At 48.3% G+C, this 26,640-nt stretch overlaps 1 protein-coding gene across 1 annotated transcript in view; it reads right to left on the minus strand.

Moving 5' to 3' along the window:
* LOC146796441 (radial spoke head 10 homolog B-like) overlaps positions 1–26,640 on the minus strand; it is a 272,974-nt gene that overhangs the window by 68,210 nt on the left and 178,124 nt on the right. The gene's annotated exons all lie outside the window — the stretch shown is intronic.

The raw sequence follows: 26,640 nt of genomic DNA on the forward strand, positions 1-26,640 counted from the left end.
CGCTACTCGCAATAATCAAGCATGGAGCACTTCAGAGCAGAACTTGAGAACACAGCGCTACTCGTAATAATCAAGCGTGGAGCACTTCAGAGCAGAACTTGAGAACACAGCGCTACTCGTAATAATCAGGCCCTCAGCAAGCGGTCCCCTTATACGCGGCAGTCTCAAGGCAAGGGGGCAATCCCACGGAGGGGAATCAGGGTCTCCGATGCAAGGGGAGAATCCCACGGAGGGGAACCAGAGTCTCAGAGTGCGGTGCCGCTCCCGATCGACAGGGGGCGCACCGGGTCCTCCACCAGCCTCCCGGGGAGCAGGGGGGGTGAGTCCCAGGCCTCCGCACGGCCACGCTACCTCCCAGCCCCCGGGGATTACCTTGATCTCGGCGTCCTTGGGGTCGGGCAGTCGCTCGGGGGTTCTTCACCTCGTCGGGTCCCGCAGTCAGTGCGCTCAGCAGCGGGGACGGCGACGCGCAGTCCGCCCTCGTCACGTGGGTGCCCGGGGGCGGCTTCACGGCCTCTCACGACTCCTGCAGATGCTACGACGCCAGCGACGGGGCCCCGGGCTTCTCCGCGGGCCCCGGGTCGATGGGGGCAGGCTTCTGGTCCCCGCACCGGGGGGGGGGGGGGGGTGACAAATTAAGCAGGGGCGACGGCGGGCTCAGCGCCCGATGTGGGACTGACTCAAGGGGATCCCAGGCAAGGTCGGGGAGCGCAGGGGTCACAGCGCTATTACCTGGTTGATCCCCCAGCAGTCCAGCAGTCACTTTCAGCTTAGGTTTCAATAGGGAGCTACAGCATTCGGTTTCAGCACTCAGTTTCAGCATGAAGTTCCAGTGTTTAGTTTCAGCATTCAGTTTCAGCATGAAGTTCCAGCGTTTAGTTTCAGCATTCAGTTTCAGCATGAAGTTCTAGCAATCTTACTGGCGCAGATGTCTCTGGCGCCCTTAGGGGTTCTGTTTCTTGGGGGTAGGGATTGAGTTGGTGACTAGTTCCCTCCTAGTCAGGTTTGGCAGATGGCCCCTGGGTTCTCCTACCGCTGGGCTAGATCAGTGGGCTGTACAGGATCCCTCACTCACTTAAAAGGCAGTACCTAAGTCCTGTCACTTTCAGAGGCATAAGTCCCTGGCTAGGCCCTACCGCCTAAAACTCCTGCGTGGATCCTCCAGGTCTGCTTTACCCCAACTGGCCAACTGACTAGAAAATGTTCCCTCCCTCTGTTAAGTAGCCCTAGGTCAGGTGACCTCTATCCAAGGCGGCAAAAATAAAAACCCCACCTCCCTTCTAGAAGGTTCCAGCACATTCCAGGAGCTTCCCCATTCTACCTATGGGACAAAAAAGGCAGGCTGGTGTCGCAACATTGTTGTGGGGTTCCAGCCAGCTCCTGGCAGCTAGGGTGCTTCTAGAAAGACCACTCTGCAGTAGCAGGGGCCTGAGGCAGCCATCTTGGGAGAAGGGAGCACCTGCACCTTAACACTGATTGGCAATGAAAAGGCGCCCGGAGACCTAAGTCCAACATAAAAATGAGGGTGGAAAAAATGAGGCACGATCAAAAATAGAGGGGGAGACCACCCTAGGGCTGACAGGTCTAAAACGCGTCCCCCCCAGCCGAAAGAGGGGAGAGCTACCCAACCTCTAGGGAGTTCTCATCGCTAAGGCGGAAAAACCTGGAGAGACCGTCAGCATTGGCGTGGTCAACTCCGGGCCGATGTTCCACCCGAAAGTCCATCCCCTGTAGGGAAATGGACCACCTCAACAACTTGGGGTTTTCGCCTCTCATCTGCATGAGCCAGCGAAGTGGGCGGTGGGCGGTCTGAATTAGGAAGTGAGATCCAAAGAGGTATGGCCTCAACTTCTTCAGCGCCCAGACCACCGCGAAGGCTTCTCGCTCGATGGTGCTCCATCGCTGTTCCCGAGGGAGGAGTCTTCTGGAGATGAAGGCCACAGGTTGATCTTGGCCCTCGGTGTTGAGTTGCGAGAGCACCGCACCTATGCCGTGCTCTGAGGCGTCCGTCTGTACAATGAATTCCTTACTGAAATCTGGAGTTGGGAGTACTGGAGCGGTACACATCGCATGTTTCAGCGTTTCAAATGCCTCCTGGCAAGCAGCTGTCCATATGACCTTGCGAGGTTGCTTCTTAGATGTCAATTCTGTCAAGGGGGTTACGATGGTACCATATCCCTTGACAAACCGGCGGTAATACCCAGTGAGGCCGAAGAAAGCTCGGACCTCTGTTTGGGTCTTGGAGGGCTCCCAAGCCAAGATGGTCTCTATTTTGGCCTGGAGGGGTTGCACCTTACCTCCGCCCACCAGGTGTCCCAGGTACACGACAGAAACCTGTCCAATCTGGCACTTGCGGGCTTTAATGGTTAGGCCAGCCTGTTGCAGCGCCTGCAATACCTCCTGGAGGTGCTGCAGATGGTCCTCCCAGGTGCTGCTGAAGACAGCTATGTCATCCAGGTATGCCGCTGAGAAGGACTCCAGGCCAGATAGTACCTGATTCACTAACCGCTGGAATGTGGCCGGAGCATTCTTGAGCCCAAAGGGCATCACTCGGAACTGGAAGTGGTCCTCGGGGGTGGAGAATGCTGTCTTCTCCTTTGCTCCATCGGCCATGGCAATTTGCCAATATCCAGATCTTAGATCAATGGTGCTGAGGTACCGGGCTTCTCCCAGCCGGTCCACCAGCTCGTCTGCTCGTGGGATGGGGTGAGCATCTGTCTTTGTGACAGAGTTCAACCCCCGGTAGTCCACACAGAACCGAAGTTCCGGTGTGGTACCCGGTGGGGCCGCTTTCGGCACCAACACCACCGGACTAGCCCACGGGCTGCTGGAAGGTTCTATCACCCCCAGCTCCAGCATTTTCGCTACCTCACTCTGGATGCTATCCTTCACTCGGTCAGAGAGCCGGTAAGACTTATTCTTCACCGGTGGGCTGTCCCCTGTGTCCACATCATGGGTACACAGATGAGTGATTCCAGGCGTGAGGGAGAACAACGAGGCGTACTGCCCCAGGACATGGCGGCAGTCCCTCTGTTGCTCTGGGGTCAAGGATGGGGAAAGGACTACACCTTCCACTGAACCATCCTTCTCCTGTACCGCTAGAAGGTCAGGAAGACCTTCACTCTCTTCCTCTTCGCTCCCATCCGTCACCATAAGGAGAGCAAGCTCTGATCGCTCCTTGTGCGTTTTCAGGCGGTTGACGTGGAGCACCCTATGGGGCTGTCGGGGGGTCTTTAAATCCACAACGTATGTGGTCTGGCCTCGTCGCTCCACATTTTCGTACGGACCAGTCCACCAGTCCTGGAGGGCACAAAGCTCCCCAGGTTCCATGACCCACACCTTCTGTCCAACGTCCAACTCGACCGTCCGAGCGTTGCGGTCATACCACTCCTTCATAACGGTCTGGCTAGCCTCTAGGTTCTCTGAGGCCGCCTTCCACAGCTTGGCCATCTGGCTGCGGAATGCCAGCATGTAGCTGATAATGTCACGGGGAAGCTTCTGCGAAGTCTTCTCCCACCCCTCCTTCACTAAACTGAGGGGACCCCTAATGGGATGGCCATAGAGCAACTCAAACGGGCTGAACCCCACTCCCTTCTGCGGTACCTCCCGGTAGGAGAACAACAAGCAGGGGAGGAGGATGTCCCATTTACGCCTCAAGCCCTCTGGCAGGCTCCAGATCATTCCCTTCAAGGTTTTGTTGAAGCGCTCTACGAGCCCGTTAGTCTGGGGGTGGTAAGGAGTGGAGAACCACACTCCTTCCACATGGCCTGCATATAGGGCGACATAAAATTTGTGCCCCTGTCCGACACCACGACCTTGGGGAATCCCACTCAGGTAAAAATCCCCAACAGTGCCCGCTCCACCACCGGTGCAGTGTTGGTCCTCAGAGGAATAGCCTCTGGGTACCGAGTGGCGTGGTCCACTAATACCAGAATGAACCGGTGTCCCGCTGAGGTCGGAGGGTCCAACGGCCCAACAATGTCTATTCCGACCCTCTCAAAAGGGGTCCCGACCACCGGGAGCGGTTCCAAAGGGACCTTCAATTTAGTCCCAGTCTTGCCACTTGCCTGGCAAGACTTACAGGTCTTACAAAAGGTGTCTGAGGCAATTCTCATCCTGGGCCAATAAAAATGTGGGACCAACCGCGCAAAGGTTTTGTCCTGACCCAGATGTCCGGCTAAGGGTATCTCGTGCGCTAACTCCAGCAGGAAGGCCCGGTAGCATTGGGGGACCACTATGGCCCTCGAAGATCCATGCACCGGCACCTTAGGCTCACTGTACAGGAGGCCATCCTCCCAATACACATGATATCCGCCCGTCTCCTGACTGGCCACTTGGGCTTTGGCCTGTCGCCGCATGCCTTCAAGCGTGGGGCACGCCCTTTGCGCCTGACAAAATTCCTCCTGGGTAGGCCCCCCTTCCACATGCCAGTCGGCAAGGGTCGGCAAGTCCCCCACGGGAATGACATCCACCTCCGAGGACTCCGGGGGCACCTCTGCGGCCTCCCCATCCACCTCATGGGGCGTGTCCTCTACCACCTTCTCCTCTCCACACTTGGCGTTGGGTTGGGCCATGATTCCAGGCTCCAACCCGGGTTGAGTTCCATGTCGGGCAGCCATGGACCGCGTGACTACGCAAGTCCACCCTGGTAATCCCAGCATCTCGGTATAAGCTCGAGACTCTACATCTCTCCATTTGGTGTGCTCCAGGTCGTTCCCTAGCAAGCACCCCACAGGCAAGGCAGGGCTCACCGCAACTCTCAGTAGGCCTTTGACTCCTCCCCACTCAAATGGAACACGAGCCACTGGATAGTGACTCACACTGCCGTCAGCCAATACGGCCGGATGGAACTCCTCGGGGACTACTTGGTCTGGGGACACCAGCCGCCTCACTACGGTGGTCATGCTGGCACCTGTGCCCCTCAGAGCCTCCACCTCCTCCCCGTTAACTCTCACCCTCTGCTGATATTTAGCAGTGTTCGGGGGCAGGGACACTACGGGGACCATCTCTCTATCCCCGAGTGAAACCAGGGTCAGGCCTGTCCACTCCCCTTCCCTATCTAAGGGCAGCTCCACCCCAAGCGCTACACTAGTTACCCCGGGTTCTTCCCGCCCGTTGGGGCTGGGGGTCTCTTGCGACACTTGGGATCTCCTTTGTAGTGTCCAATTTCCCCACATTCGTAGTACCTCACAATCCTTGGCTGCTGACTCCTGTCAGGGTAAGTGGGTTTTGTGGAATTGGACAGGGGTGGGGTTCCTACTCCTTTACCAAACTTATTTTGGGGGCCTTTCGAGAACTCCACCTTTTTATCTCCCCCCTCTTTCTTCTGGGGGAAACCCTGTCCGCCTTTCGAGCCATCTCCCCCGGGGCCCTTGTGAAACACCCGGGGGCTCACCCAAATATCCGCCTCCTCCGCAAGCTCACAGGGATCCGTTAACTTGTGGTCCACCAGATGTTGGCGCAGCTCCGGAAAGCACTTATCCAAGAGGTGCTCCCTTAAAAAAAGATAGTACAACCCTTGGTAGTCCTGAACCTCGCTGCCACGCACCCAACCATCTAGTGCCTTACGGGCATAGTCAAAAAAATCCACCCAATTCTGTGTGGACAGCTTATGGCTGCCACAAAACTTCTGCCTATACCTCTCTTGGTTGAGACCAAATTTCTTTAGTAAGGCCTCTTTCATGGGGGCATACCTGACCTGATCCGCCTTGGCTAAGTATAACAGGGTGTCCCTGACATTGGGAGGTATATAACGATACAGGCCACCTCCCCAATTGCTCTCGGGTACCCCATGGGCTGTCAAGGCCACCTCGTATGCCTCCAACCACTTGGCAATATCATCTCCCACTGTGTAATTGGCAATGACTTCTTTGGGCAAATAACATTTTGACTCTTGGGGATCTCTTGGTACGCTGCCACCATTGTCCTTATTGGACACATTTAACTGGAGGGCGCGCAGCTCCAACTCCTTCAGCTGAAGCTCGTGCGCCAGCTTCTTTTCCTCCATTGCCCATCTCTTGTTTTCTCTCTCTTGTTCCAATTTGGCCAATTCCCTTTCTCTCTCTTGTTCCAACTTGGCCAGCTCCCACTTTAACTGCCTCTCCTCCCTCCTGTCCTCATACTCCTGTGGAGACGCGCTCCTCCTAGACCCTGTCCTACTGCTGGCCCCAGAACGTCTCCCTGGGGGCACATTTTCAGACACATCTACATTTAGTATGTCTAGTACTTCCTGGGCGCTCTCCTCCTGAGGTGCATCTGGCGCCTCCTGTCCCTCATCCTCTCTCCCCTCTGGGTGGGCCTCTACCCATGCCCTTAAGGCGGTACGGAGTTCCAGTCCTTTGGCCCTCCGCACCCCAGGCACCCCCATCCCCAGCCCGAATTCTCTCAGCTGCCTTACAGTGTACCCCTCGAGGTCGGCTAACCGGAATTCCATCGTGCAGGTGGGGACCTAGATATCAAGGAAGAAAAATTCTAGGATATGGGTGACAGTTTCAAGCTAACCAGGATTTTACACCCTCAATCTGGACAGTGGAATGCAATCAGTGCAGCAATAAACAGCTGCAGAGCTTCAATACAATAGGCGTCTAATTGTGGCGCCCTCCGCTTCACGGGAGGGTGCTGTATGGTCACAGGTCCTAATCCCACCGCTGCCACCAATGTAAGACCTGGGGTCACCGGGCCCTAAGGGGGTAACATGACTCGAGCGGGTGGGCACCCGAAAGCTGAAGTGTAAAGCGACCATACAACACACACATCCCCTGAAGCAGGAAACGCACACAATAATGGACACCACACAGTAGGTTCAATGAAAATCAATCAAGTTTATCTAAGCAGTTAGATGCAAATGCAGTTCATTAGATGGCAATGGGCATTACTTGAATACATTAGCGTTAGATTCACCAGCCTTTCATTATGGTGCCATAGGCAGTACCTGAATACATTAGCGTCAGATTCCCCAGCAATTCAGTATGATGCAATAGGCAGTACCTGAATACATTAGCGTCAGATTCACCAGCAATTCATCATAGTTCCATTGGCAATACCTGGCGAACCTGGGGGGAGCGGTAAACACAGCGGTTAACCAGCGCGCTGCGCCCCTCCCATCACTAGCGTTTCAATCCGCCGTGGGCACCTCGCACGGTATTTAGTAATTATTAGCGCTTTGACATAGGACTGGGAAACGTAGCGCCCCACCTGGGAAACTAATAGCGTTTCAGGGCACAACTTGCGGGCTTACCGCTACTCATGACACCGTTGGCGCTTCAGAGCAAAACTGGAGATCACAGCGCTACACGGGATAATCCAGCATTAAGCACTTCAGAGCAGAACTTAAGAACACAGCGCTACTCGTAATAATCAAGCATTAAGCACTTCAGAGCAGAACTCAAGAACACATCGCTACTCGTAATAATCAAGCATTAAGCACTTCAGAGCAGAACTTGAGAACACAGCGCTACTCGTAATAATCAAGCATGGAGCACTTCAGAGCAGAACTTGAGAACACAGCGCTACTCGTAATAATCAGGCCCTCAGCAAGCGGTCCCCTTATACGCGGCAGTCTCAAGGCAAGGGGGCAATCCCACGGAGGGGAATCAGGGTCTCCGATGCAAGGGGAGAATCCCACGGGGGGGAACCAGAGTCTCAGAGTGCGGTGCCGCTCCCGATCGACAGGGGGTGCACCGGGTCCTCCACCAGCCTCCCGGGGAGCAGGGGGGGTGAGTCCCAGGCCTCCGCACGGCCACGCTACCTCCCAGCCCCCGGGGGTTACCTTGATCTCGGCGTCCTTGGGGTCGGGCAGTCGCTCGGGGGTTCTTCACCTCGTCGGGTCCCGCAGTCAGTGTGCTCAGCGGCGGGGGCGGAGACGCGTAGTCCGCCCTCGTCACGTGGGTGCCGGGGGGGGGCGGCTTCACGGCCTCTCACGACTCCTGCAGACGCTGCGACGGCAGCGACGGGGCCCCAGGCTTCTCCGCGGGCCCCGGGTCGATGGGGGCAGGCTTCTGGTCCCCACACCAGGGGGGGGGTGACAAATTAAGCAGGGGCGACGGCGGGCTCAGCGCTCAGCGCCCGATGTGGGACTGACTCAGGGGGATCCCAGGCAAGGTCGGGGAGCGCAGGGGTCACAGCGCTAGTACCTGGTTGATCCCCCAGCAGTCCAGCAGTCACTTTCAGCTTAGGTTTCAATAGGGAGCTTCAGCATTCGGTTTCAGCACTCAGTTTCAGCATGAAGGTCCAGCGTTTAGTTTCAGCATTCAGTTTCAGAATGAAGTTCCAGCGTTTAGTTTCAGCATTCAGTTTCAGCATGAAGTTCTAGCAATCTTACTGGCGCAGATGTCTCTGGCGCCCTTAGGGGTTCTGTTTCTTGGGGGTAGGGATTGAGTTGGTGACTAGTTCCCTCCTAGTCAGGTTTGGCAGATGGCCCCTGGGTTCTCCTACCGCTGGGCTAGATCAGTGGGCTGTACAGGATCCCTCACTCACTTAAAAGGCAGTACCTAAGTCCTGTCACTTTCAGAGGCATAAGTCTCTGGCTAGGCCCTACCGCCTAAAACTCCTGCGTGGATCCTCCAGGTCTGCTTTACCCCAACTGGCCAACTGACTAGAAAATGTTCCCTCCCTCTGTTAAGTAGCCCTAGGTCAGGTGACCTCTATCCAAGGCGGCAAAAGTAAAAACCCCACCTCCCTTCTAGAAGGTTCCAGCACATTCCAGGAGCTTCCCCATTCTACCTATGGGACAAAAAAGGCGGGCTGGTGTCGCAACATTGTTGTGGGGTTCCAGCCAGCTCCTGGCAGCTAGGGTGCTACTAGAAAGACCACTCTGCAGTAGCAGGGGCCTGTGGCAGCCATCTTGGGAGAAGGGAGCACCTGCACCTTAACACTGATTGGCAATGAAAAGGCGCCCGGAGACCTAAGTCCAACATAAAAATGAGGGGGGAAAAAGTGAGGCACGATCAAAAATAGAGGGGGAGACCACCCTAGGGCTGACAGGTCTAACATGTGGAAATCAATTCTTATCTGCAGTTGGATGATCTGGAGCCTCCCACCTTTGTTTTTTGGTATTGTGGGCCAGTAAGTGGCAGAGAGAAATGAATTTGGGGGCGGGGAGTGGGTGTGTGGAATTGGTATAAAGAATTCATGGATAATTCTCTTGTTGGCCTAAATTCAATTGTTCCATAGTTTTTAGTATCATTATGAATCTGTTGTCTGTTAATATTTATGTATTCTCTCTATTTGACTGCACTAAAGGATGTAAAGCATATGAGCCTGCTACTTGATGATAAATCTATCCTTCCTATAAATGAGTTGTTACTGATGTTGGAATACTCTAATAAAAATGTAGTAACTGATTTGTCTGGGTATCATGATAAGTGAAAACTCTATTGACCGGTAGGGATCAAAGTGCCAAACATCTAAAACCAGATTTCTTTAACAAACTGAATTAATTTTAAAGAATTTCTCTATAGGAATTGGTGATCATGTTAAACAGTTCTTTTCAGCAGATTCCCCATCTGTAAAACACATACCATTCTGTAAGGTCATCTTTAATTAACTTTTCATCTAGTTGACCTTTTCCTTTAGAAGAAAACGAGCTACTTACCTGTAACTTCAGTTATCCAGTATTGGTTTATTTTATAGATTCATATGCTTGAATCATTTCCCATTGGCAAAGTGGGAGTCCTACGGTAACTTAGCAAAGCAGTATGCAATAGAATAATAGGCAATAGGTTAGTGTAATAGCCTATCTATTTAAAAACAAGAGACAAACTTGAACTATGACCATCAGGTGACAGCGCCCTCTAGAACCCTCCCAACAGAGGCTGAACTCCTTAGATTTTCGAGCACAAGTGAAAACCCATTAACCCGATCTATGAGGGGAGCCTCTAAGGGAAGGAGGGTGGGTTGCATGAAAGATACCAATACTGGATAACTGAAGTTACAGGTAAGTAACTTGTTTTCTTATCCAGTATTGGATCTTTCATAGATTCACATGCTTGAATCAGAATAGCAAGCAGTGTGTAAACTTTAGGTAATGTCCTATTACTTACCGGTAATATTCATTACTCCTGGTCCCGTTGTCCTTGTCCCCTTCATGTTAACAAGTGAGATAATCCTATCTCACCAACAGAAAAAAAGAACGAAGGAATGCTGGTACTACCCCTCCCCCTTGAAATATATAACTGTACCATTCCCAGCATTCCTCCTGTTCTTTTTTTCTGTCTACCGACAGTTTTAAGGACGAGCCGGAGGCTCCTGCATTCTTACAGTTTCTGCTGCTGGGCGGCAGGGTCGTCACTGCTTTCCTTGACTCCCTCCCTGCCGGGCTTGGGTGGAGTCATGCTGGCCCCTCATGACGGGGGTTGTCTTCATTCGGTGGAATTTCCTGTGAGAGGTCTGCACAGCACCTCCTGGGTTGCCGGGCACATCGGGGGTGTGGGGGTTCCCAGTTTTACTGCAGTATGACCCGGCGGCCCTCGATTGGTGGGGCGCTTCCGGGGCAGCGTTGCCTGACACACGCGATGATGTGGCAGGAAGTCAGGCATGACGAAGACAATCAGCTGGCAGCTTTGGAGAGTGAAATGCCGGCCTGCCAGTAAGTACCGCAAAGCAGTTTGGTTTTCTTGGTCAGAGCCTCGTTGTTATCGGGCTGTTGCTGTGGGATCCTGGGCTCAGTGGACTGCCCGTTATACTACTGATTGTGGCAGTATACTTCTATGGGCTTCTTCTAGGAGTTGATTCTCCTTTACGTCCTGGAAGGAGTGTGCTTGTTACTCTGTTGGTACACATTACAAAGGCTCCCCCTGGAAGGAGTGTGCTTGTTACTCTGTTGGTACACATTACCAAGGCTCCCTTGTGGAGCTGCGGTGACTCGGTGACTGGTTCTATCCCTCAGTGTGTCCTTGCTGGAAGGGGGTTGGATCGCCTGGTCTTCCGGTTGCTCACTGATTTGGAGTTCATTGCTCCTGCTCTTCCTGGGCCTGTGGACATGGGTAAACATTACACAAAGAGCTGGCATGTGGAACGTTCCTCCTCTTCCTCGTCTGAGTCTTGTTCCTCACCCTCTCCGGCAGGCTCCAAACGGTGCAGGGAGGGTGATGATGCCAGGATTAGCCATTTGATTAAAGAAACCTTGCAGGAAATGGGGGGTAGTGCCCGTTCCAAAAGCTCTGTGCGTGTTCCACTTTCTCATTCTTCTGACTCTGAGGAGGATTGGATGGGAGTGAGGAGCAGAAGGCCAAGTACATCGGCAAAGAAAAGTTGTCGGACTTGATGAAGCATGTCAAGTCCAACATGGGTTTCCTTGCGATGATGCCCCCAGTACTTCTGGGGGTTCTCTGCTATGCCAATTTCAGAGCACTGCTGCAGTGGATGTCTCGGTCCATCCCTACAACCATGGGGTTCTTAAGAGGGAGTGGAAAGAACCTGATCGCATCATGCTTCCCAGATTCATGGCTAAGCTCTACCCTCTTCAGGATATGTCCAAAGAATTGCCTGACTCCATTCCTATTGATTCTTTTGTGGCGAGTCTGGTGGGTCGTACTTCGTTGGCTGAGGATGCGGTGGTCAGGGATCCCATGGACAAAAAGGTGGATGCTTCCCTTCTAAAAGTTTATTCTGGTTCCCATCTGGCACTTATGGGACTTATGTTCCTCAGTTGCTTATTTCAGATATCAATCAGAAATAACAAGCAGTGTGTGAACTTTAGGTAATGTTATTTCATCCTTTTGAGGATGGTGGGCAATAGTATAAATGGGCATAACAAGAACTGCATTAATAATAATACTTCAATTTAGTAACGCATGGCAATGTAAATATATTATGCAATCAGAAAGCATTGAAAATCATAGAGGCTCACCTCATTAAAATAGATGATGAAGCACTGCCTGTCTGACCGCTGCTGCATCACTGCTGTGTACTGAATCAAGACTATAGTTCTGCGTGAAATTGTGAATGTTCTTCTACATTGCAACACAAGAAATCTTCTCTAAAGGAACGCCAGCGAACAAGGAGATTGAAGTGGAGGCTGCTCTTGTAGAGTGCCCCTTTACATTAGATGAAAGTGGTTGGCCCACTTTGGCATGGCAAAATTGAATAGTTGTTGAGATCCATCTTGCAACTGTTGCTTTAGTAACCACCTTGCCCTGTTCAGCCTGACCATAGGCAACAAAGAGCTGCTGTGACTTGCGGAACTGTTTGGTATGATGCAAGTAAAATGTAAGACATCTCTTTATGTACAATGTGTAAAGAGACTGCTCTGCTGGAATAGTAGGATTAGGAACAAAGGTTTGTAGAATAACTGGTTCATTAAAATGAATTTGTTTGGGCACCTTAGGTATAAACCTTGGGTTAGTCCGAAGAATAAAAGTGTCATCTGTGAATCGGAGAAAAGGATCTTGGATTGTGAACGCCTAAATCTCACTCACCCTTCTTGCGGATGTCAGTGCAAGAAGAGTGACTATCTTCCAGGTAAGGAATTTGAGATCTGACTTGTGAATCATTTCAAATGGCGGTTTGATGAGTTGGGAAAGAACAATGTTAAGATGCCACTAAGGTGGCAGAGGTCGTACCAGACGGAATACTTGGAAGAGTCCTTTCATAAATTGTCATATTCTCCTTGTGGAGCACAATGAAGGAACCTGAGAGGAATCTATATATGGATATTGCTGCCTGATGTGCCCTAACAAATGCATGAACCAGACCTGAACGGGCGAGAAAGAGAAGATACAATAAGATTTGTTCCGGCGGCGCTTCTAGTGGGTGTAAGTTGCATTGTTGACACCTTAAACATAATCTTTTCCACTTTAGTCTGTAGGATCTATTGCTTGATTTTGCGTGGATATGGGTGCTGAACTTGGCCCTGGTTCATTGTCACGAGCGTTGGTTTGGCCCACTGTTGAACCGGTTTGGACTCTAACAGCAGGAGGAGCTCGGTAAACCAATACTGCTGGGGCCACCAGGGAGCTATTAGGATCAAGCAACATCCCTGCACCTTCATCTTGCTGAGAACCCTTGTAATCTTGGGGATATGAGGAAAAGCGTACGCATATTTCCTGGATCATTTTATCAAAAGGCATTTCCTCATGATCCCAGGAGTGGGTGCCAACTGGCGTAAAAGCAGCATTTGCAGTCGTGGCTGGTGGCAAAGAGGTCAAGATGCAGTTTGCCCCAAAGGTGAAATTTTTTGTCCAACTTCTGTTGGACTAGCTCGCATTTGTCGCAACTTTCTAAGTATCTGCTGAGTTTGTCTGCTAAAGTATTGCTCATTGATGTAAAATGCTCTGCCTTGAGGGTGATGTTGTGAACCATGAGCCAGTGCCAGTGCCAAAGGTTCTGAGCTTCTAGGGAGAGAGCCAAGGACCTTGTTCCTCCTTGCTTGTTTACATAGTGCATACTGGTAGCATTGTCTGTACATACCAGCACTGATGATCCCTGTATGCGAGGCAGGAAAGCTTGGAGTGTGAGGAAAATGGCTTTGAGCTCTAGGCAGTTTATGTGCATAGACCTTTGGGATACAGACCACTTGCCCTGGATTTGTAGATCCTGAAGATGTCTACCCCAAACTTCTAGAGAGGCATCCGTTGTTATGATGAATCCCGGTATCAATGGTAGAAATGTGAGGCCCTTAACCTCTCTGTTTGTATCCACTGGAGTGTTAGCTTCTCCTGTAAAGGTCTCATCCTCAGGCATTCCAGGGGCATGATATTGATCGCAGATGACATCATCCCTAGTAATGATTTTGTACAGATGTACTGAAGCAGCCCTTTTTCTGGACATTTTGAGAGCTAATTGCACTAGCTTCTGCTGCCTCTCTAGGGAGAGAAAAGCCTTGTCCTGTCTTGTCTGGTATCAAGAATGGAGCTTAGAAACGCTATCTATTGACGTGGAATAGGACATGACTTTTGAAGTTTTAATGTGTAAGAAGGCAATGCAGTTTTGAGTGACCTTGGAAGCCTGCATCGGTGTTTGTGACGTGGTGACTGCGTTTCCTGAGGACGGCTGCAACTGGCGCCAGGCATTTTGTAAAGATTCTAGGGACGGATTTGAGGCCAAATGATAATACCTTGAACTGGTAGTGGATGCCCACTACTATGCAGCAAGGTATTGCAATGTTTGAGGTGTCTGAAGTGGATTGGAATGTGAAAATATGCATCTTGAGAATTGAGGGTGGTCACGTAATCGGCATGGTTTAAGAAATGCAGGATATCGGATATAATGACCATACAGAATGATTGGTTCATTAGGAATTTGTTGAGTGCTTTTAGATCCAGAATAGGTATCCACTGTCCTTATTTCTTCTTGATAAGGAACACACTAGAGTAGAAATCTGTGTCCCTCTGATTGAAGGGTACTCACTCGATGTCACCCTTGGCAAGCATGATGAGAGTCTCTTCTCATAATAAGTGAAGGGGGGAGGGGGAAATTCCCTTAGAGGGCGGTTGGGATGTGCTTCTATGAACTCGAGGGAAAGACCTTAGATTACCATATCTAATACCCATTTGTCGCTTGTAATTTCTCTCCATTGGTGAAGATGGTTCGAGATGTTCACACTCACAGGTAAAGGTGAGGGGGTATTAGCTGGCATCCAATTGAGGTTACTGTCTGCGTGTGACGTCTATGGACTGGGTGGGTTGCTTGAGCTGAGATGCTTGTCTTCAATAGGCGGCAGTAGGTAGAGGGAGGGACTGCTGTTGTTGATAGGGTGGTCTCTATTGCGTCTGACAAGGTCGATATTGTTGATGGCTTTAATAGGTTCCACTGTATGATGAAAAACCTCTGCTGCAGTCTCCTCAAAAGGGAAATGTATGAAACTGCAATGTGCTCAGGGATTTTGCTGTGTCTGTGTCAGGTTTCATGGCAAGCGAAGCATCATCAACATGTTTTCCAAATAACGTGTCACCATCATATGGGATATCAAGAATTTTTGATTGGACCTCTGATCTGAATGACGTTAACTTTATATATCCCTGTCTCCGCAAAACAACCACCCCGGCCAGCTGGCAGAAACCAGTGCAATAACTATTGATTGCACAGAAACCAGTGAAAGAACTATCCATTGCACAATCTATCATTTTGGAAGATGTGCGCTTTCCATCTTCTGAGCCTCTGACTTTCAATCTTCAAGTACAGGGTCTATTAATGCACAGGTATCTGACCACATTTGTCTATCATAGCGACCTAAAATGGCTAAAGAATTCGTTGCACAAACATAAAGGGCAGACATTGTGGAGAAACGTTTTCCGATGATCTAATCATCTGCTCTCCTTGCAGAGGGGGGCAGAGATTGGAGGGGTAAGATTCTTGGAACGACCCTGTGCCACTTGTGAGACCCCCAAATCTGCTTTGGGATGCCCTATGTGGCAGGTGGGAGAATCATCAGGGGCTTTGTACTTCTTATCAATACATGGTACCACAGCTGCCAGAGTTTTCATTAGCTTGACGTCCTCTTGTGAGATGTGATCTATTATTAGGATGGCTCAAACAGACTTGCGTACTTGTTCCTTAAAGCCATACAGGAAGCAATCGGATTGCTTCACAGACATAGGCAATTCAAATCACGCTGCAGCCCTTTCCATAAAATTGTGGAAACCCCCAATGTCTTCAGGAGGGCAATCCAAGGGGTGTGGTGCTGGTTGTGGCAGAAAGGGTATTACATAGTCATTCCACTCATCATGAGGTGGATGGGTGTAATGAATCTCACCCTCCTGCCTGTCATCATCAGAAGGTGATGGTGGATCATCCCTGGGCGGCTGAGCGATATTAGAGGCAGGTGTCATCCTTGGTGTTGCAGGCGGTGATATAGGCTTTGGAGTGGATGAGACATGTGGCGGTGGAGGGGGTTGCGCATGTAGCTCCTGTGCAGGGTCCAGGAACCTTTTGCTGTAATCCTACAGCATCGCCTGCAGATCTTGCACCAACGAAAAGGGTACTTGTACTTCAGATGGAGTAGGCGGATGTTCTCAAGTATGGAAATAAGAATAATGAAGTTTGGCATGTGGATTACAATAATGTCCATAGTAAGAGTGCTCTTCCTCATCTTCGTCCTCCTGATACTTGACTTGTAATTTAGACGGGCTATGCGCGTCTCCATATGGCCCCTCATCTTCTGTATTATCCAAATCATCAAGTAAATGGCAGGGAGACACTTTGCTTGTGGACGTGTCATGAGCCCTCAGAAGAGTTTTTGATACTTGTATCGTCGTCGATGGAGTTGTCAACGATGTCATCGATGAAGGCTTCAACGACGATAATTCCGTGGATGGTGGCGTCAACAGCAAGATCAAAGTTGACGGTGATGTTAGCGACGGTGGCAGGATTGGCGACGGTGAAGTCAACTTTGTAATCTTCGTTGATGAGGAGAGATTAGTCAAAGGAATGGGTGCATTGACGGCTGAAGTGGACTTCGTCAGCATCATCGATAATGTAGAGGAGGGAACATTGGTGATCGTCGATGTAGAGCTCTTTGACGATGAAGTCGACAACAGAAAAGTCTTCATGAACGGTACCTTTTAAGGTCTTGTCATCGACGGTTCTGAAGAGGTATGCAGGGGCTTTGAAGACTTGGTGGCAGGTGTGGTATGCTCTGAGGAAGCATTTTTTTAGGAGAATTTTTGTGTTTTCTCCTTTTTCTGAATGATTTTAAAAGACCCATGATAGGAAGTCTTTTGTGCTTTTCTGTTGTCTTCAGAGGTCCCCTAGACCTGGGACCTTTACCTTTTCTAAGGCTTAGCAGAAGTGTCAGTCCCTACAACTGAAGAGATAGTTTTTGACCTCGGAGCCAAAATAAAATCCTGGCTTTTCTGCCTCGCAGTGTTTTTGATGAAAAAGTGTAACATACCTTGCAATCCTTCACTATATGTTGAGGCTGAAGGCAATAGAGGTATTTTTTATGTGGGTAGTCCACATATAATCTCTTCTTCCCACCAGATATGCAGGATCTGAAGGGTCCTATTTTGGAAAATCAGACATGGTCAAATTTTTCAAATAGCCGAACAAAACTAAGCAGAGCTCAGGGAGATTCCCTTCCACGATGTTGAGCCTCTGTTGGGAATGTTGTAGAGGGTGCTGTCGCCCGATTAGTCATAGTTCTAGTTTGTTTCTTTTTTTAAAAAGTTCATAGGCTAACTAACCTTTTGTTGCCATTATAGCCTATGATACTATTGCATACTGATTTTCTATGGTACTGTGGATGTCCCATTTCGATGACGGGGAATGAATCAAGCATGTGAATTTATGAAATATCCAATACTGGGTAACTATGTAAACTATTTTAACATTGTTGCTACTGTTAAAGACGATCATTCTTTTAAAGAAAGCAAAAAACTTTAGGCTTTTTAATAAGACACATTTTGTATCTGTTAGAATCATTGCATCACATTGTATATTCTTAGCATGGTCGGTCAAGTAGACTTTCAGTTTATTTCCCCCTTTGTGCATGGGAAGGAATAGTAATTTAAAGAAGAGTAATATGGGAATATCATTGTCATAAATTATATATACATATTTTACCTATGAGAGATTCCAAAGTTGCTGGACATGGCCCTTATAATGTTGAAGGGTGGCCTGACCTTGAATGTCAGAGGTGATGGCTTATCTTTGTAAAAGGAGCTGTTATGTTACTCCCTTGAATTATTTTGTGGAAATGAAGATGGACAGAAAGTTATAGTAGACCCCTTATGAACAAAAGCAGAATTATATTTCCACTCTCAATGGTCATACATGTCTATGGGTATTAACTTCATGGATCCATACCTGTCTCCTAGTTGTCAAAAGAGGGCCTCAACAAGTATTTCAGAGAAAAAATAATTGATTGATTACATCAAGTTTCTTGCTAATGGCATAGATGCAAGATTTTTATTCTGAAGACATAGCTTTGATGTTCGCAGCATTATGTGAGTTTGGATTGCTGGTTATCTAATTTCCCAACATTGATAAGGACTTTCAGACAACACGCTAATAGATTGATAACAGGAACCACCATCTCAATTTTAGTTGCTATAACCAAGTGAGAGGTCAATCCCATACCTGTGTTGCCAAATAGATCAAACCTAGTCAATTTACAACAAAAAAAAGAGATGTGAAAAGGCAATATTCATTGTGTATTCATCATCATCATCAAAAATCTTTATTCGAATATTACATCATAAAAGATATACTACAGCAAAATGAAAATACAATTAATAATAAAGAAGGATACAAAGTCTAAAATCCTTAAAAATGATAAAAAGCTCTAACTGGGTCCAGCCCAAAAGAGCACAACTAAAACAAAATTAACCAGCATGACCACTTTTCAATTTTTCCATAGTATAATTGAGATAAAGAGAAATAAAAAAAGCACAAAAACAGGGCCAATTAACAATTAAGTATCAGAGGTAGAAAGTTCTTAAGGAATATTCCTCTTCTCGATAGACCTACGTATGGGCCATGACCACCTAAGAAATTTGGCCATTGCGATGACTATGTCCTCTCGGGTATTAGTTCTCAAGATACGCAAAGCTGTTACATGCGATCTAGTACCTAGGTTAGAACATATCGGCTTGAGCCATGTGTGTCTAGGATAAGCAAAGGCAGGGCACACAAACAGAACATGGGTGATGGACTCTTCCTGTGTTGTGCAAATGGAACAAAACCTGTCATGATCACCCTTCCATTTGTGCCTATAAGAATTGAGAGGAAGGGACCCCACTCTAAATTGATGGTATAATTTACGGTCCTCTGGTTTGGAAATAAAATTCCAATAGGGTTCAAAGTTACTTAAACACTTACACTCCAAAAAAAGGCCAGAGAGTGAACTACTGTTTGTCACTGACCAAGATTTCCTAAACCTAGATTCCCAATATAGAGCTTTATAATCTAATTTGTTTGGAAATTGATTACCCCTGGGATCTATCCACAACTGGCCCAGCCCCATGTCACACAGACCATTTTTAATATGTTGGAGCCAGACTATTCTTCTGTGCTTATCAAGAACCTTAATGTACCATATAGCATTAGCATAAGATAGTAGCTCGGGTGTAGTCCACAGCCTTCTCCAATACGAGAGAGGTCTAAAACCGGCGGCGTCATCAAACGCCCTACAGCCCAAGTCTAACAGTAAAGACTGAGTGGGTGTTGACTGGGGGAGGACGGTCAATGATCGCAGAAACTTGTTTTGGGCTATGACTAGGGGGGATCAGTTGTCAAAACCCCACATCTCCGCCCCGTAAATAATGGATGCTCTTATTTTCCCTTTATACAGGGCGATGGCAGGCCCCACCGGTTTAGTGTACGAAGCACTATGTTCTTTCAATAATGCTCCTGCTAGTTGATTATGTTTAAGTACAAGAAGTTCTATTTGAGGTTTCCAAGACAACCTACTGCCCATGGTGATCCCCAAGTATGTAAATGTGTCAGTTTGTTCAAGGGGTATTTCATTCATTGACACTTTGCTCTTAATTTTCTTATTTCTATGCAACACCATGAACTTGGTCTTGTTAACATTAATAACCAGATCATGATTATTACAAAAGATCGTAAATCTGTCTAAGGCCCGCTGCAGACCCGATTGTGTTTTAGACAATATAAGCGTGTCGTCTGCAAACATAAGAAGTGGGACCTTAGAACCATCTAAGGAAGGAGCATCGGTTGGGTAATCTGTAAAATAGGAGATAACCCTATTTATAAACAAGGAGAACAGTGTGGGTGCTAAAACGCACCCCTGCCTTACGCCCCTGTTTACAGGGAATTTGTCAGTTAACTCACCCTGCTGTCCCCATCTAACTTGTGCAAAGTTAGAGGTGTGAAGTTTGACAATAAGGGAGAGGAGCGCCAAAGGCATGCCTGCCTCCTTGAGAGAGTCCCACAACTTGCTACGGGGAACTAAATCAAAAGCAGATTTTAAGTCAACAAAAGCCGCAAATAAAGTCCCCCCTGATAGAATAACCGTTCTCCAATAAATCATTGTGAACCTAAATACCTGGTCAATTGTGCTAACATAAGACCGAAAACCAGCTTGATAGATTGATATTGCCTGGGACTCATCAATCCACTCATTGACTCTAGATAGTATCGTCCTTGCCACAATTTTTTGTAAAGAGTCAATTAGACTTATAGGTCTATAATTAGAAGGACCAGAATGATCACCCTTTTTTAAAAATTGGGATGATTTCCGCACCTTGCCAGGAAACGGGCAACGGTGCACCCCTTGCTAAAGCATTTATCAAAATAAAAATATAATTGGCCCAGTTTTTCTTATCCGATTTAAAAAGATTCGTAGGAATACAATCCGGACCGGGAGCCCAACCTGCCGGTGCTGCTTCTATGGCTGCCTCGATCTCCGCCAGGCCAAAAGTTAAGACCTCCGGAGTTGCTATATTTTTGTAGCCAGACACTGAGGTTAAGGGAAACGTAAACTGGGCTTGATAATAGGAAACCCATTGATCGGGGGGGATATTGTTGTGGGGGGTAGGCTCAAGTACCCCACTACCCCATTTTATTAAATGCCAAAATTTCAGCCAATTCTTCTCATGGGAAGCTTTGGTTAACTCCTCCCATCTATTATTGTCAAAGTTCTGCTTAGCCTTAAAGAGCACCTTTTTATAAGTAGCCCTAGCTGTTCTAATCGCGTGAATATCATTTGATTTGATCGTTAGGGATAGTGTTTTAAAGGCTACTGAGCAATCATACCATTTAGCCATTTAGTAGAGTTGGTCTACTTTCCTTCCTTTTAGAGGTAAGTATTAATTTCAGTTTAACAAAAAGGGCCTCATGTACACCCATTAGACACTGGGGGGGTTCTTCTAAGGGGTTAAAGGCTGAGAGGGTCACAAGGGTTTCATTAAGGATGTTTCTAAGTGAACCTTGGGTACTTTTGTTTCCGATATAAGGGCCCACTTCAATCGACGTAAGTCGTTGGTTAGCACAATATCGCCTTCCATTATATCCCGAGGGGGACTAGTACTTACTAATGGCTTGGTTGCTATTCTCATAGAAAGAGGATCATGGTCACTCTCTGGTCTGTTGATCACAGCCATATCCAGCAGAGTAGACCATAGATCCAAGCTAACAAAAATATAGTCAATCCTGCTGGCACTCTTCCCATTAGAGAAGGTATTGCTACCATTACCATTTGATGGTGTTCTCCCGTTTGCAGCTCTCAAGCCCCGCCCCAAGGAGAAACTTTTAAGTTGGAGGGCTGCCTCGGTCCACTTCTTAATGGGAGCCAAGGACAAAGATGGAACACCCCAATTTGAGTCCTCTTCTGCACTAAGATTACCATCTTCGAACCCTAAGGGCTCGAAAGTGCAGTTAAAATCACCCATAATCACCAATGGTTTGGGGCCTACCAACTCATCAAGGAAGGAATCCAAATGCTGAATAGTAGGAGATGATCTGCCCCCCACTAGCCCTCGCCAATAGATGTTGATTAAAATAAAGGCCATCTCACCGTCCCTCGTTACTTTTAAAGCCATGATGTCCCCATCGTCCAAGGGTATTTCCCTAATGTGAAGAGATAAGTGTTGCCTGACCCAAATTTGTAGTCCCCCACTAGGTCGGCCTTTCCCTTTAGAGGTAGCTACTTTCCCAAAAGCTAAAAAGCCCGGGCGATGAATAATAATCCTCGACCAAGTCTCTTGAAGCACAATAAAATCGTAACAGTCCACCAAGTTCGACCAATCGGTGGATGGAAGTTTGGAGGGCAATCCGGCAATATTCCAAGACAGCAAATTAAAATTCACACAGGGTAGATTCTCATTTAAACCCTGTAATTCAATAGCAGTGGAACTCAACCGTACTCTTGGTGAATTAGAGCCCTGATCGAAGTCGGGAGCTACTGGGGAGGAGAACTGAAAGGTATGGCCCTTACAATGCCCCTCGAGGGTGCGATACGGTAGTCAATCGCAGGCATCTAGGTCAGATAGAGGTGCAAACCGATTATGAGTAGAGGTCTCATATAATCTAGGGGCTGGTCTCGAATTAGCACTCAATGGTCCATACCCCGTAGTGAATTTCCAAGAATGAAATGGTTGAGGACCCTGCCAGTAAAAGAACCAGAGTGGCAGGACTGCTATTGAATCGCCATTTGGCCTTAGTGGACCACTCAAAAAATCCAATATTGCTCTGGGACACTGAGTGTTGTCAAAATTGACTATCACGCAGTCGCCCTTACATTCCTTCCTTAGGGGGCCTACCCACGAGATGCGTCTAGCCATAATCATATGGTTAAGGATATCTTCGTCCCGTAGTCCAGCACCCCTCAATTTAGAATTGAGCCAGTGTCTAGTTTTGGAAAGAAGTTGACCAGTGGATTCAGAGAAGCTATTCTGGATCTGAGGCACATTGCTCAGAACGACCACTAGAGGGGCTGCGGCCGGCGGTAGATGGAAAGATCTACTATCCATCCGAGAACCTTGCATACCCCTAACACCTTCCGTAAGATCCCTGGGTAGAGAGTTACTATTAGAGCCACTTCTGCTGTCATGTGGTTTGATGTAAATCTTGTTAGCTGCGATCGAATCGGGCTCCGCAGGGGGGCACAGAGATGTTTGTGCATATTCACCTGACGTATTACCCTGGTCGACCAAATTCATAGGAGATGAAGAAGGCCTATTACTTGATTCTGGGGGTTTAGCAGTGCCCTCCCCACTCGTACTAGGATCCCTAACAGATAATCTTAAGGGATCTAGTATGGTCTGGGGTGGAGGGATTCTATCATATCTATCAGTACCAGGATGAGTGGGGGGCTGTGGAAAGACCTGTTGGCCTCCATTAAGAGAGGGCTGCTTAGATCCAGAACTAACTAACTTGGAGAGCTGGATTAGATTTTCCTCTATTTTATTCAAACTGTAGGTGATGGGGGTTAGTAAAGTAGACATGAGATTCTCTAGTCTACGCCACATATCCTCTCCACCATGTGGACTGAAATCTCCATTGGCTGGGGAGTTCAGATCAGAAGTTACAATAGAGGGAAAAACCTGCCCATTGGCCAGATTTGATGTCACAACATTTGCTTGAGTGTTAGGCCTTGGAACTTTAGCTACCGGGAGTTTTTGTGGGCCACCACCCCTCTTCCTTTTAACTGTGATATCGGACGGAACATCGTAGGACTTGGTCTTAGTGAAGTCAGCAGCTCTAGCAGAGGCTCTTTTCTTTGTGCTGCGAGCCGCTACCTGCACAGAGGGGGGGAACTAGAGGAAATCTCGTCTGCCTCACTAAAGCTATGGGATTGGATGCCCGAGGTTTCGATGACCTCAGTCTGCAAAGGATGAGGGGGCACATGAACAGGGGAGCGAGAAACAGATAGTGGGCCCAAAGAAGATCTCTTATTTAACACGGGGTCCAGAGATAGCCGGCGCTCCATGTGGGCAATATCTTTTTCCAGCACAGAAGTTGCCCTTGTTATGAATTGGTCAAGAGTGCCCACCACCCCTCCCCTAGAAGACGATACGACCTTTTTGGTGTCCCTCCTGTTCAATGTAAGACTGGTCACAACAACAACAAGATACAATAAAAATAATAGAGGAAAACAAAAGCACAGTAATAAAAGAACAACATACAAATAATGGCTGTAAATTAGTAGGGACACTACCAAGTCACCATACCAACGTTAGAGGGGTGACCCAACCCAACCTCCTTCGACCTCTGACGAGCTTAGACGAGCCCGCCCTTGGCCGGGGCTTGGCCTGGAGCGCGCCCGCGCAGCGGGAGCGGCGAGGTCCGAATGAAGCCCCCGACACAGGTGAGGGAAATCAGGAGGCCAGAAGGGATCCTGGGACTTCGAGTCCCACAGCGTAGTCCAGCAGCACAATCCGGGCGAGGTCCAAATGAAGCCCCCGACACAGGTGAGGGAAATCAGGAGGCCAGAAGAGATCCTGGGACTTCGAGTCTCACAGCGTAGCCCAGCAGCACAATCCGGGCGAAGCGGCTCCCGCGCAACGGGAGCGGCGAGGTCCAAATGAAGCCCCCGACACAGGTGAGGGAAATCAGGAGGCCAGAAGGGAACCTGGGACTTCGAGTCCCACAGCGTAGTCCAGCAGCACAATCCGGGCGAAGCAGCTCCCCTGGGGCAATGCACTCTGGGGGTTGTGGTCCTCCCCAGAGTGTTTGCAGCAAGGCAGGAAGCGATATGGCAGCCGCGCAGCCCCTGGGACCCTCGTCCCACCAGGGATTCCAAGAAAGTCAAATGCGGCGTTGCGGGCGTTATAGGCGGCCAAAGGTGAAGCAGGAAACACTCAGGCAGGTAAGGAAATCCCCTTCTCAACTCCCACTTCTTGCTTCTTGCCTCTTGCTTCTCTCTGTAGCCTCTGTGGCCTCTGTATCCTCTTAGGGACTAGCTTGTTTCCTGGTTCCTGAGCTGTTCTGAGCTATCGTCGACAAGATGAACTTTAGATTTTCAGGTTCAAAAATATACGGTGATTTATTATTGCAGAAGCTGCGAGCTGTGAGTCCGTAAGACTGTGCTTTAAATACGGGCCAGTGGGGCACACACGGCGAAACCGCAAGCTACTCTAGACCTGGTCTGGCCGCCTCAGCGGTTTTGTCAAGGGAACTCACTTACCGGACGCCTGCTAACGGCGGCCGCGCTCACCCGACCTACCTTGCTCTGTTCCTGCTGGTGGGGTCTCCTGACTTTCTGCTGACTTTCCAGATTTACCAAACTTTCTAGATGCTGGCTTACAAGCTCCCAAAAGCTCCCACCGAAATGCTGGCCGTACGCTTTTGACTTGTGCAAGCCTGCAGCAGACCAGATCAAGCCGGGAAAAATGGTGAGAAACGGGGCGGCGGCAGCGGTATCTTTGACCTTTGTCTTTGTGTATTCCAGTGTTGAGGGTCAGACTAGTAGTGGTGGAGCTACACATTACAGTAATTGCTTGGCAATGTCTCTTATAAAATCACTAATCTAATTTCCTGCATTGGTTCTGTGTGCTCTTGTGAGGTCCTCAACCAAAGCATGCCCCTTTAATAAATCTCTAATAAATCTCCTCTCAATTTAAGGCCTGACTTTTTAATCAAACCTTTCATCTAACTTCCTGGCAGCCATTTTACAAAAGACAATTAATCTTCCCAGCCTTGGGAGCGCTTTAATGATTGTGCAGTGGAGGAGATGCCTTACTTAAAAGTCAGCCTTGGATCTCGTGTGAGTCCGTCTCCACTCCTCCACACATAATGCAATGCCCCAGAGCTCTTTTAACGCTAGGCTCTGCTCTCATTCCTCATTTGAACTTCTCCCAGTTGGCACCCTCAAAGTTTGTCATGGGCCCTCATCTGCACAACATCTCTAGGTGACAGTGTCCTCTCTAGGCTTTTCAAACCATTTGCATGTTGAAGACAAACACATTTTTTTCTCCTCTCCTTCATTCATACCTCTGCTCCAGTCCTAAATCTGTAATTGGTTTAGAAAGAATGATTCTACATGCCCGTGGGCTTATTTCCTCAAAAACTGAAGTCCTCTACATCAGTGCTTCTGCTTCCCCCCAAATCTCTACCAAACCCTACCATGTTTCCCCAACACTATTACCCCTCTCCTTGATTTGGAATTCTATTGAACTCTAGCATGAGACTGAAGTTAGTTATCTTCAACACGACTATCTTATTCAGGTTCCCATTGCTCTTCATTAGCAAAATATGCTTACACAAAACAAATATTTAACCTCTTATGATTTGTTTCTTAAAGAGTGGACCCCACAATTTCCCTCTACTTACCTTACTCTAATCCTTTTCCTATTTCGCCATTACCCTTAATACTTACCTGTAGCCTTCTGGATTTCTCCTTTTATGGGAAGACAACTTATGTTTTCCCCATTCTTTAACCTATCTGTTTCCCTTATTCTTTTTCATTTTAAGTAACTGCTTCCCTTAAACTCTACCTTACCCTTGCCTTATACTTACCTGTGCTCTTCTTGATTATTTTTCCATTATTTATTGGCCTCCCATTATAATTACCCAAATAACAGAGTGCACAACTATAGAGTGCATCCATTTGGCCAAGATATTGACCTTTGCCAAATATGTTCCCTGTCCCATAACATTTCTACATTTTGGGCCTGATAAAGTGTTTGTCAGGGAGGGTAACTGAGACAGATTACCCTCGCTACCAAACCCTCTGTTCGCCCACCTGATTTACAGATGGGCAGACTGTTAGTATCTCGAAGACAGAGCCTGCTGCAGCTCCCTCGCCAAGATAGAGCTCTGATGACCCCATGGAGTACGGGCCGTATGAGTTTCAGCGATTCAACCAGTTGAAACTGTCTGTCACCGCTGGGCAAAACCTGGTGGTAAGGTTCTGTGAACCTGTTTAGGCCGTCCCGCCGGGGGGGAGAACTTTAGTCATTACTTCTTGATTTTTCAAAAACACATGTCTACTTTGGGAGTTTGTTTTTGAAAAACTCAAAACATGCTAAAAGTTTGATGAACGTCTGTCAATTTGACAATACTGTCCTTAAAACTTTGAACACATTGACAGGAACCAATTTGAATGAGGTTCTAGCCAATGATTAGAGATATCCACAGGCCTGGCAGCCATCTCTAAATCTTGAATATGGGTACTCTGTCAAATACTCAAAGACGTATTTTACACCATAACCCTGATAGAGTACAAACCGTACTCGGTACTCTAAATCAGACCCTCTGTTCCTGTCAATTGAAGCTTAGAAAGTATTTCCAGAAAGAACA

This window comes from Triturus cristatus, chromosome 10 (genome assembly GCF_964204655.1).
Source record: "Triturus cristatus chromosome 10, aTriCri1.1, whole genome shotgun sequence".
NCBI classification, from domain to species: Eukaryota; Metazoa; Chordata; class Amphibia; order Caudata; family Salamandridae; genus Triturus; species Triturus cristatus.